This window comes from Ooceraea biroi, chromosome 11 (genome assembly GCF_003672135.1).
Source record: "Ooceraea biroi isolate clonal line C1 chromosome 11, Obir_v5.4, whole genome shotgun sequence".
NCBI lineage: Eukaryota > Metazoa > Arthropoda > Insecta > Hymenoptera > Formicidae > Ooceraea > Ooceraea biroi.
The window spans coordinates 5,282,325-5,296,403 of record NC_039516.1 but is presented as its reverse complement, the minus strand read 5'-3'; positions in this window follow the sequence as shown (position 1 = coordinate 5,296,403).

Here is a 14,079-nt window from a genome sequence, read left to right as displayed (position 1 = left end):
GAGCCCTCTGCTCTCCCCCCTCTTCTCTCCCTTGAGCACCCCTCGCCTACCGCATCCCTTTTCGATCCTAGCTCGTGGTCTCTCTCGTCCCTTGTTTCCTTCCAAACCCCGTCGAATGCAAACAACAGACGCGAGCCCGCCCGCTAACCTCCACTTGATAACAACGATTACAACCGGTGACTCTCGCGATACAACCTCGAGCTAATCCCTCTCTCTCTCTCTTCCTCTACCTTTCTCTCTTTCCTTCTCGCCCACTCTCTTCTCTTCCATCCTCCGTCCACTTGGTCGGTCGCTCCCAAAGCGGACACACGGTATTGCCTTCCGTACGATCGGATTCCGCTTCTGTGTGGCGATGATATCCCGCGCGTTTCTCGTTAACGAAATACTTCGCTTTCCATTGTGCAACGGAAAGTCACGCGGCCGTTTATTTCCGGGCCGGATTTTAACGATGAGAAATTCGATTTACGTATCTCGTGTTACCATCCTCGTTTTCGCGGCCGTTACAACTGATTACCGTGAAAAATGACGTAAATACACGAATCGTCGAAATGGCAAGAGCTGCGATTACACCATCTCGTATCACCGCGCTCTTTTTCCACGTCGCAACGATCTTCGTTATTTATTTGCACGCACGTTATGCCGTTTTGTGCGCCTCCGCGCGATTTATCGATCGTGCAACTCGATCTCGATTCCGCGCGGCTCCTCGACGTAACTAGGCAAAGCGCGGTGGTCTGCGTTGCTTCGGTCATTAATTTTACGCAATGACGTTTGATAGTAACGACAAAACGCAACGGCACATGGCGCAGGATTGCATTTGCGAATTTCATTCGACGCGATTGCTCGCGCGAATGGACGACGAGCTGTTTCGCCCGCCCCGGTTCCCCGAGGATCGGCACAATGCTAATCATTATTCCAAACGGATAATGCAAACGCGCTATTTAATTAAAAACATATTTGTGCTCGCCCCATCATCATTATTACGTGCCATGCGATGTACGATATATCGCGCGACGTATATCGAATCTGGTCGTTCGCAAAATCCGCAGCTGATTGTGCTAATCAGACGTGATTGCGAGCGTGGGATGAGAGGATGGACGAGGGATGGGAAGAGGGAGGAGAGACATAACGTACGCGTTTGCACGCGTCCTGCGAATGAGTTTTCAATTTCGTATACGTCTCCGTGCCTCGAAACTTGTGTAATCGAGCGCTTGTTAATTACACACGCGCAGGCAGTTATTTGTGACCTATACCCATACGCACAAAGAGAATAACGGATGAAACAATGCAAGATTAATAATTGTTATAACCTGCTTTATAACGCTCGTTTCGCGCGCTTCGGTCAATACGTATCAATTCGTTCATCGAAATTTATTTGTGCTAAAGTTGACGTCGACGTTACATGATTCATCGTAATTTATGAATATTATATTCGACACAGACACACACACACACATGCATACACGCGCACGCAATGCGCTGCAGCATTTCGTTCTTCCAAATAATCGTTTAAAAAAATATTGCATTTCCAAGCCGCGTGTTTTCGCGTGTACAGTGCAACGCAACGATATATGCATGTAACTGCACATTTGCGCACTATCAGTACTTTCCGTGGAAATTCCATTGGCTAATAGCGCGCACGTCGAGGCGATGTTTAACGACAAATTTAAGTTCATTATCCCTCGCGACCGGCATTGTCAGTGGACACGTACTACACGCCACGGACGACACGAATTCCAGCGTAATTAGAGATACGTGCACGCCGCGTTCTCATAATTAGCGCGTCGGTGACGGAGGCGGGGAGGCGATGGGAAATTGCGCGATTTTATTGCGCTGCGCGCGACGCCGGCAGCGCAGCGCGAATCGATAACGCGCCGCAGATTGAAAATCGCTTTCCTGTCCCGTCGTAAAAATTCATAACTCGTCGTTTCTCTCGCCGTCCTGGCTCTCGTTGAATTTCCGATCGCGCATTGTAAGATCCCCATTCGACCAGGCGAACATAAACAGCTGCAGTGGATGGTTTTTGCACGGACAGACAATTCAAGTCAATTTTAATTTTCCGTTTTATTGAGGATACACGGCAATATTCCACGCATGGTAAATTTTTGTGAGCAAACCATTTTACGGTTGAAAGCAAGTTTTATCTGTTTGACAAAAGTATCAATATTTGATATCGATATTTTATCGAATATGATTTGATGCTATTTGATGCCATTAAATGTCAAATGTATTATTAAATGCCATTTGGCTTTTTCATACAAATATTTTATTTATAAAACGTAGAGACAAATGATTTTTGTTAATTACAACACTCTCCGGATGGAAGCGTTGAATAAAAAATATCATTCACTTTAAATATCGGATAAGAGATTACCATCTGTTGCGAACAATGGCAATCTTTTTGTATCTTTCAAAGACACTGATTATTTGCATCATTCAACAAATATTTATTATCTATTTTCAATCTATTTATTTGCATACGGTCTCTTCGCTGGCAGGGAATATCGGCGCCTTACGAGCACAAGACTCGCATCGATCTTGCGATATTTGATTTATCAAATTCACGAGCGTGCCCAGCAGTCGCGATACTGAAGAGGCAAGCGCGCGCGCACGCGTTTCTACGGGCAAACATTGTCCGTAAACCTCACGGGCCCCGGTAAATATGCGCGCAAACCGGCCGGGTCAACGATGTATGACCCCGCCGCCGCAGTCGAAACGGTAATGGAGTCCGGCGGCGATATTGAGTTAAGTTACATATGCATACAATTCCGAGTAAATAGCTAGTAACGTTCGCGCATACATCATTTCGAGCAGCTACCGGGTGGTTTGCGCGTACACACGCTGCACGGCGGATGGTTGCGCGGCCTACGGACGTGGCTGCGGACCGCGAAGCGAATAATCGTCGAACTTTTGTGTGTGCATCTCTTCGCTGCGGGGGAATTAACGACGGCGTGCAGATGCCGACTTTACGAGACGCGTCGCATTAATATCTCGCCCGCGGTACGCACGTGCGTTCTCCGCACGTAGACTGCCAGCTTCGCCGGGAACGAGGAAATCCGGCATTGTGGGCGTTAAATTGAAACCCGTCTCTCTCAAGAACTACACGACGATCCCGTATAATTTTTCTAATATTTTAATTCTAATTCTAATATTTTAATTTTGTGGTTCGAATAATATTTAAAGGCTAAATGGACATTAATGTGCGATCGGGAAAATGTCAGTTCGTTAGAAATGAGAAGTATATAATTTGCAATTAAGTTGATTAATATCTGGGTGCGTTAAAAGCTGCGAATGTGATACAATGCCTATACAAAGCTGTCTATGCAAATGCGCTTGTTCATAAAATCGTGGAACGTGTTGTGTTATATAAAACAGAAGCCGGAAAGCAACTGTACGCGCGTATTATGTCGAACGATAAAATAGGACAAATGGGACGTTAATTACTAGTCAATTGTACTTTATTAAAGCGAAAAATCTAACTATTTCAAATTCACACGAAACAGTCAGGTCATTTATGCAATAATTTGAGTGCTCCCCTCCGCGCGCATACACATTCATATGCATTATACACGAAGGTCTTGCACGCCCGTTACAGTTTACGGCATATTAAAAGCGTTACAGCGAATTAGTGGTAAGCGGTACCAGCGAGCAATCATTATAATACTATGGTAACGATGGATGAATAGAATTGCGGAGGGTGAATCGGATTTTAAATTAAAGACTCGCTCGTTAGGAGAAAAAGAGAAGGGGAGATGCTCACTTCCACTTATATCGATTTGCTCTGTTAACTCATTTGATCGCCACACGTCCGGTCGTTATAACTTTTTCAGGTTTTAAGTGTAATCTTTTCAATACCAAGCTATATCAATATATTACATCACACAATGGTAGTATCAGATATATCATCAATTATGTCATTATACATAATATTGTACAAATTATCAGATGCGATAGTAAAAAAGATTGCAAAATTACATTTTTCTTATCACACACTATCACATTATATTACACTGCATAATTTATTCATATATTTTATTCAGAAATTTTAGTAATCAAAAAATGTAATTTTAATTGTAACAGGAACAAGAGATACGAGATATCCAGGAACAGAGGAATAACAACTGCGATATCATCGATCGGTGAGTGAATTTATTCATTATATTTGCGCGAATAATTATTCGTTTATACATCGACGATATTTTCGGTATCACCGCGATCATATAATCACATTTCAACATACGCCGTCTTCTATCAAATTAATAAAGAAGAATATATTGATTTTAATTCTATTCATCGCAACAGTTATCTTAAACTGTTTTCTTATTATAGTTATTTTGAACTGTTATCTTTAAATATTTTTGATAAAATAATAATTAACAATAAATTTAATATTTTAGTCGACAGTTGACACGACGATTACAAATGTTGTTCTCTTATATTTTGTTATAATTTAAGCATTAAAAAACCGGAAATTATGACGTATATACACAGTATTAAGAGAACATTGTGCATTTCGACGATTGAATTCGTCTATGGCACTTATATACACCAATCAATGAGAGATCAGAGCGGATTCGGGATTTCAACGAGAAAAAAATTAATAAAATTCCTTTTTTTCCGAACGATATGAATTTTTCAGAATTTGTAGAATTTTCGTCATGCCTTTTTTGTTTTGCGACACGGCACGTGGCGTTTGCCGGTAAAAAATAATTTAATATCGCACACGTGTTGTGTTTTAGTAATCGTTGAATGATTTAGATCGTAACTCGACACGTTTCCACGGAACAGTACGGTATGAATTTACGCGTTTGTGTCTCTCAGTCAGGAAAGCAGCTAAAATCGTGGCGAAAAAAGAATGAACATTCGTTTCCTGTTACAACTATGTATCCGGCTACTTGTATCCGGGTCAGACGTAGACTCATGCTGCTTCTGCTGAAACTTGGTTGCTTTACGTAATTTTAGTCCTTGACGGCGTTATGCTAGCCCAGCAAAGGCAGCAATCTTACGTACTGTAGCAGCAGGGGGTAGCGTTCCAGTGGCTGGCGTTAGCATACGGTGCACCTAAATATAGTGGCGTAGAGCGGCAAACAATATATTACGCCAACTTGCCTATATACTAGACGACGACGACGACGACGACGACGACGACGACGACCACTGCGACTGGATAAAATAGATAGCTCGGACTTTCCTCGCAACGTGATACATCGCCCGTTAATTGAACGTTACCGCGGGTACTGGTGGTACGGCGTGTTTTCGATTTATATCGATAGATGATCTCGCGCGAGAGCGAGCGGGCGAGCTGGCGCAAACGCGGATTATGACGTCTATATCGGATCACATCTGAAAGAATTGGACGCGCGATTAAATTACGACACGCTCGAACGAGCAGCATCGATAACGTTGTTGAAGATAGTGGCAGACACAGTTAGTTACGATGGAAAATATTCGGTTACGAGCCGAAGATATATTTTGATGCATATTGTGTCTGCGCACCGATCGAATAGCGAAACCTGCGGATCTGTTGCAAATATAACGACGTCTAATTTTTTAAGTCGAGTGAAATGCGATTATTTAATGGAAAATTTTAAAGAATTGTATAATTGATAATAAGGATTTAAATACTGGAAATTTATATCTTTGAATATATATCGAATTTATTATACCATTATATGGTATTGTAAATGTATTTATGAGAGTTTTAATATTTTATTGTTTAATTATTATGTACGAAAAATATTATAACAATCATTAGAATTAACATTATTGCAAGTTTTGCAACAAGAGATCTCATTATAATAAAACGTGTTCCATCATAATGCGATTAAAAGAGAATCTATTTACAATTCTTATGCAAAAGTCTGTTAACATGCAAATACGGACGAGTTCGCATCTTGAAAAAGTAATTACGTCAATTATACATGGATGTGTATGAAAATATATGTACAAAGTGCACAAACACGTTATTAACGATACCGACAGCCGGATTAGAATCGGAAGTGACACGGAAAATATAAACATGATGTTAACAGCATTGGCCGTGGATGGGAAGATATCTAGGCACAGTGTTGGTAACATTATCCGCCAATAACGAGAAGAAGAGAGAATACACGGAAGGCATCTGACATAGTAATAACACAGCTGATCGCCGATGAAGCGTATCTGCACGGCGCAAGTAATCCGTACACACGAAAGAGTCCCCGATATCTAATGACTTAACGAGCATTATCTAACGGCCGGCAGAGTCGGCCTATTAAAATGATTTATGCTCGGCGACTACATTACGCCACGCTAAGTCTTCATCAGATAAAAAATGTCGGAGCGGCGGCACAGCGGATACACACGTTGTATCATTCACGCGTGTACATACACCCCAACTGCGTCTTACGAGACCGCGATATATCGAATATGCGGTGTATCGACACACATGGCGCGGATATAAATTATAAATGACGTACACACGCGTGCGATAGTGGCACGAGTTAATCGCGTTCGTTCGTGTGCGCGCTCGCTCGCAAACACGGAGTAAATAGTACATTGATGTTAGCGTTTCCGTGCGCGTGCGAGGGAATTTAAACGATAAGTACGATAAAACGCGAATCACGAGAAGCTGCGCTCCGCGACGAAGCTATCGCCGCCAATCTGCCGGCTCCTTTCTCTCCCCGCTTCGTCGATCTGGACTTCTGTTGTGCTGCATTTCGTCCTGTTCTTCTTCTTGTTCTTTCTCCTTTTCTTCCTCTTCTTCTTCTTCTTCTTCTTCTTCATCATCTTCTGCGTTTTGTAAACGTGCTCGAATGTTGCAGCGAAGAATTTCACTCCTTCAGCTTGGAGCTCTCCTCGCGCTCGTATGAACAGGGATGTAAGCGATACTTTGGTAAATTGAAGTATGCATACTTCGCTTTCGAGACCGAGCATTTGTAGTATCGGTAGTTTATCTCCGATGCTACTCGCGATAACCTCGGGGAAATGCAACTACGTGTGCAAACCATAAAGCGTTTTTAATACTGTAAAGCTTGTTTTGAAAACGCTGCGTGAAACATCCTTCATACATCATACATACGCTTTCAGCGATATTTCTTTCGAAATAAATGTCAAGTTAGCTCTGCGAAAGAGATTCTCCTTCCTTTGAACTTGCATTAGTTGCATGTAGAAAAAGCACGTGTTTCTTATTTTAAGCTACTTTATAAGGTACCTGAAGCTCATCAAAATCAGACCGTCGTTTTTTGTCGGCCGAACGAGCTGCATTCACTCCGTCTCCCTTGTGCTCGCGCGGATAGATACATCCACCATTTTTCACTCGCCCTGTCCCTTTTTGCCTCATTCGACGCGAGTAGATGTTCCAGTCTTTCCCTCTATCCTTGGCCGTGTCTTTTTGCTCGTCGTCTCTCCTTCCCACCGATTATGCACCAGTAGGAGATGTGCACCAGGATCGTCTTCCTCGCTTCGCTTCTTCTCGTCTCCGTCCCTTCTCTATCTTCTTTCTCTTTCCCTTTCGCGGAGTGGAAGTAAATATACACTGTCGTTGCTCCAACGATCCTCCATCTCCGTCCCTCGTCTTCTACAGGAGTCAGCCTGTTCCTCGAGTCCTCCCTCTTTTTCCATGCGACTCGGTAAGATCCGACTCGCGCTCTCTCTTCCATTCGAGCTCCCTCTTTTCCCTTTCCGCATGAACCGTCCTCCATCTCGTTCTATCTTTTCAGAGTCCGTCTCCTTTTTTCTACGCGGTGTCCTAAAAAACCTAATCCTTATTTTAATGAGATATTCTTGATGCTTTGTTGTGGCTTTCTTCGACATTTGTTAAATGAGACGGTTAGAGATGCAAATTAAAATTTTGAGACGAGTGACTTTAAACAAGTAAGAAAGCATTTGCATAATTACAAAACTTTAAAGTTTAGTTCAGTATTTTGAACATTTCCATTTTTATAACTTAGAGTGTTTTATGTCTCGACATTTTTACGCAGAAATCGACTAGTAAACTGGTCAACGAATTTGACTAAAATCATAATCGCGCGTATCGAGACACCCTATATATCGTTCTCGTGTTATATACGTGTTAGTACATTTTCTCCATCTGCGTCCAACCGATTCTTTCTCGGATTCTCTCCCTTTCGAGACGGGACGATATACATATATTCACTGTTCCGTCCTTCTTCAAACCACATTTTCCGCACTGCGTCTCGCCTTCTCCCTCCTCTTCCGTTCCAGCTCGGTCCTTCCAGAGCTCTATAGGAGAGAAATATATTTTCGTCCATCGCACGAAACCACTATCGTCGACTCCGTCCGCCTCGCCTAATACGCTCTTCTTCTCTTGCTCGCACTCATACATTTTCCCAGTCGTTCTTACCACATCCGATCTGAGGTCCGCCACGAAGCTCGATTTTCGCGAGAGAACGCCAGAGAGAACACACACGAGTGCATTTGGGTAGGGCGCGATGCATGATAGAGGAACGATGTCGGTGGAACAGAGAGAAAGAAAGAGAGAGAACTCGATCAAGAGAAAAAGATAATGCGTGGCTCGAAACCGAGTCCGAAGTATCGGTGCATGCTTGGCGAAAAGGAGACGGCGAGAGGGACGATCCGCACACATTTCGCATCGCCGAGAGCGTCTACGCGTACATGGATGGGCCTCGTAGTGGAGTAAGTTAATGGAGTGGGCTTCACTCTTCCCTTGTACGAGGCGTGTTCCGAGTGAGCTGGAGAGAAATTACGCTCACGGTCTCAGATCCGCAACGTGCCGCATACGCATTATTTACTATGATATAATTGTTTCCCTGTGCCATGAAGATTATTTTATCAACACGTGTCTGCCACTCGGCCATCAACGACGGCATTCGTTCGTTCTCGCGAGCGGCGTTTCTCGACGCCTTTCGATAATCCGAGAACAGCCACTCCATCTCCATCTGCCATAGAGTTCTTCACGCGGCGGACGCGAGCGCTGCTCCGTTAAATGCATCGCATCGTACGCACGTACACCTGCGTACTCATTCTCGGCCGATCGTGCTCGCCGCACAGGGGCGAATTTACGAGCGGCGATGTGCGGCCTCCGTCCGTCGTGCACCCACCTATCTACCTACCTATGGTGGTGGTACGGAAGCAAATCGGGAATTTCACGCTTATTTGCCGAAATGATCATGCCCCGACCGCTGGCGGCCATCTCCCGCAGGAAAACACTGCCACTTTCAGTGATTACTCCATCGATCTGGCCCCCGCGGCGCTCGCCTTATTGGCCGATACGTTGTACGTGCGCGCTTATTAAATGAGAGCGCGCGCGCGCTTTCATGAGGCCGGCAACGGCATCGCCATGGGGCTGCGCCTCCGTGGGGAACTACCCTACACTATAGCCTCCTCTCCCTTTCTCACGACCCCACGAAAACGCAGTTACACCGTACTCAGGGTGGTGCGAAATCCCGCGGCGACACTGATTCGCATGGGCCGAGCGTTTCGTTGTATACGCATCCATTAAGCATTCTATTTGACTTCGCCCGCGTACACACCGTCCGTCCCTCCGCCCGCATTTGTCTCTCGACTGATCTACATAAATAAGATTAAGTTCTCCCGCGTGTTTGTGCACGTTCTCTCTCGTTAAGCGTATCACGCGAAAATGACTCGCCGGATTCCCAGCGAGCGCAGAGAATACGATTCGATTTTGAAGTTATCAACTATTCGTAACGTACTTTATTAGAGAATCTTTTTTACGAAAATATAAGAAATGAAAAGTAATTGATAAAAATAAAGCATGAGTAAATTGTATTTCTTGAAATTGCACAACTCGGAAAATGCATAAAAGTGTTACGAATATTCAAGCGATATTTTGGTACTCGTACAAAATTTCTATAAAAGAAGAAAATGCCAAACATTTCCAAATGTTTCTTTTATATTTGAAAAGCTGCATTTTCGAGATAATACATAAGAAGACTGCTCCATCTGCGATATAGATTTGCATCTAGATGTAGTATCCAGATATTTAACGGCACCGGTCGACTGCACAGGCTTCTCTTTCTCTGTCTCCTTTTTTTCTCTCTCCCCATGTTTTCACGGCTTGCACCCTCGTAACGCCTCTCGTACGTTCGTTCCTGCCGTATCTGCCGGTACTCTTTGTTCCGCTCTTCGTCGCACATATGCTCTCTCATCGGCTCGTTCTTTTTTCCTCCTTGACGGCTCGGAGCCTCTGAAATGAACTGCACGAAGAGGCGGCTCGTGTTAAGGGTAAACGCGCGCGGAGGCCTCTCTCACCCCTCCCCCTTGTCCATTAATAATAGCTTTAGAAATCCGTGCCTTTCTAACAGTCTCACGTCAAAACTAACACGGGGACCTGCCCCAACCTTAAGCCATGCTATTCGTCTCTCAATTTATTCCCTGCATATCGTATCAGAGACTGTGCCCCTCCCTCATTTACTTAACGGAATCGGATCGCTCGTATGTAAAACCGCACGACGAGCTCGCAGTTCTACACAAACGAGTTACTGGTATTACGCAATGCTCTCGGAATAAAGACAATCTGACAAAAGTATTTGTGCGCATATTCCTCTGAATTCTTTCTGCATTTGGACGAGCGTGTCAGATCTAAAATAAGTGAATAAATGAAGAACGGAGAACGTCGAGAGAAATGCAATTAATATTTCGCGTTGGCGCATGATGCGTAATGCATTATAGCTTTGAAGGAAACTTTTATTACAGTATTTTCCATCAGCGACGCGAATGCGGAATATCGTTCTCCGTATCCATAAAGTTACGCAAGCGTATGTGCGTTGAAAATGTTACAAAAATACGGGACGAGAGATATTCTGCATCGTACGACGGTTCTGGCAAACTGAGAAGATGCTGAGGTCTGTCAGGCATCAGCGTGTATTCGTAGGATCAAATGCGTGTGTTGAAATTTGATTATTTCCCTTTACAAATGTGCGAGATAAGGTATAAATAAATGTGTTCAGTATTTCAATAAACAAAAGAAAAATGTATATATGTATAATTACGAGAAATATGTAACAATACATTCAAACAGTTTCAAATAATTATATATCAATCACATACAAATAAGCAAGAAAATATACGTGTGAACCTCAAAGTCACAAGAAAAAGAAGATACAACATTAGCCAATGCTTTGTTCAAGCAAAGAATCTCATAAATCAAATTAAAGAAAAATTTCTACTCATCCAATTGATTCCGTGACTTCCAGATATCAGTCGCCTTTTTCGTTTTTCAGATCTGTGCACAAATCCGCCTTAATTCTATATCGGTAAACTATTCGCCAGTAACCATCCGCCAGTGGATCCACTTATTTGTTCGCTCGCTCAGTACGTTCGCTCGCTACAACGGTCGCGTGAGAAAAAGGGCTGAATACATCGCTACGCGTCTCATCGTGCCGATATTTGTCTATCGATATTTGATGCCCGAATCTTCCCGAGACAATTGGGCAGAATTAGCGCGAAGTTTAAACTAGTTTTCTCAACAGCGTGAAGTCGGATTCCTCGCGTCTCGCGTAAAGAGGAATTTTGTAGCGAAACAAGCTCTGAGAGACGAACAGGACGGGCTCGAATTATACGCGGCGCAGCAGTTGCTACCGAGAAGACTATCTAATCGGGAAAGATAAAATAACGTTTAAATTAGCACGTAAAGCCAAGATCCGATTTCACTCGACAATACCGGGTAACACTCCTGTTTATGTTTCCGTAATTAATACCATTATCCGAGTACATACACGTCTCTTTTAACCGGATGTTCGACACGATACTGATGATGATAAAGTAATGTTATTATCCAGTGATAAACAGCACTATTCAATAATTGGAAAAGAAGGTATTGGGTCATTAAGTATGAAACTTTACAAATGTAAAAGCGCCATCTTTAACATTTGTTATCTCACATTTGGCGCCAGACGTCAGTATCAGGTTAGGTTAGTGTGATAGATGTATGTTCGCTCTTCAAATGTCATATTTGTTTGTTCAAATATCTTCATTAGTTTTATTGGTGGATTCTTTTTTATAGAACTATGGAAAAGTCCAAAATTCGTGTGATTTATGAATATGAGTTCCGCCGTGGAACCACAGTGTCGGAGACAGCTCGTAATATCAACGCTGTATTTGGTGAAGGTTCAACTACTAAAGCAACGGTGGGCAATTGGTTCAAAAACTTCAGAGATGGAGATTTCAGCCTCGCTAATGAGCCACGTGGAAGACCAAAGACGAAGGTGGATAATGATCACTTGAGAGCCGTAGTAGAGTCCGATCCATCTCAAAGTACACGTGAATTGGCATCGATATTCAATGTTTCCATACCCACCATATTGGTTCATTTAGCTGCAATTGGTAAGATAAAGAAGTTGGACAAATGGGTCCCGCACGAATTGACCGATGCGCAGTAGGCGCACCGTCTAGAGGCTTCACTTTCTTTGCTTTCCCGTCACAAAAATGAATCTTTTTTTAATCGAATTGTGACCTGCGATGAAAAGTGGATACTCACGACAATCGTAAACGCTCACATCAGTGGTTGAACGCTGATGAACCACCGAGACATCGCGCGAAACCCAACATTACACAGAAGAAGCTTATGGTGACTGTTTGGTGGTCCAGGTCAGGTGTTATCTACTACAACTTTATGAAACCTGGTACATCGATAACGGCTGAAGTATATTGCAAGCAACTGGACGAAATGATGCAACAACTTGCTATTAAACAACCGAAATTGGTCAATCGGTCAATGCCAATCCTGTTGCATGATAATGCTCGACCGCACACTGCACGATTGACCGTGGCAAAGCTACGGGAGTTGGAATTGGAAACTCTCCGTCATCCACCATATTCACCAGATCTATCACCTACCGACTATCACTTCTTCCGGAATTTGGACAACTTGTTGGTGGGAAAATTGTTCAATTCTCAACAGGCAGTCGAAACAGCCTTCCGCGACTTCATCGATTCCCGTACTCCTGGCTTCTATAGTAGAGGCATAGACCAACTACCACTAAAATGGCAGAAGTGTGTAGATAACATGGGCGCATACTTCGATTGAAAATAAATCATGTCCATGTGCCAAAAAATGCAAAAGTTTATGTTCTATTTGTAAAGTTTCATACTTAATGACCCAATATATACCGGGGACAATTGCGAAAACCTGTGCCATTGGCAGTATTACCGTCCTCTTTGACGCCAGGGCATCGAGGTGGATGAAGGGAAAGAGAGAGAGAGAATATAACGAGCCTTCGATCGCCGCTTCCGGTTACATGGTGATCATCGTGCGCTCGATGTCCGCCACCACCACCGTCGCCGCCGACGACGAGGACGAGAGGGCAAAGTTAAAACGAATCTCTCCTAATTGCCGTCCCCTTGTCCGCTCTCTTGAATCCGACGTTGTTTGTCACCGGCGATCCTCTCGTTCCTCCTGTCTCTCTCGCTCCGATGTCGATGTCGAGAGTGAAAGATCGAGCAGGTCCATGCCGAAACGATAAGGATGCCGATGGAGTTTCATAAAGAGACGAAGGGAGACGAGAGAGGTCGAATGATACGAGAGGGATCGACAGGGAAAGACGGAAAGGCCGAGAGAGGGAGAGAATTGCGGAAGATGAAGCGAGAGAGGAAAATCTGGGGAGAAAGGAAGAAAGAGGGATGAGAGGCAGACGGCACGAGCCAAAGAGCGGAGGACCGGAGCGAGATGGAGGGAACTCGAGGGAAAAAGAGAAGCGATCCGAACAGGGACGGGCGAGGCGAGGAGGGAAACGGAGACGGCGCGAGATGCGAGTCGAGAGAGCGAGCGAGAAGACTCGCCTTTGTCCCGCCGTGAAGAGTCCGGTGAAGGAGTGCTTCTTTTCGGGTACCACGGCCCTTCCCTTCGTGCTTCGTGCTGCTTCAGGCTTCTTTGGCCTTTCTTCGCTGTTACACCGATCTCTGCGGACGCTCGTCGTACGGCCTTCGAGGGAAGATGACGACGAGAACGGAGAACGCCTGTGCGAAACGCCAGTCCTTCCCCTAGTTGCTGGCCAACGCCGGAAATTGACGCCCAGGCTCCCCAGTTTTCTTGTCCGATTCTTTGAATTCCTTCTCGTTCGCGCATCTATCTGCCTCTGCTTTTGACTTGAGCTTCTTCCG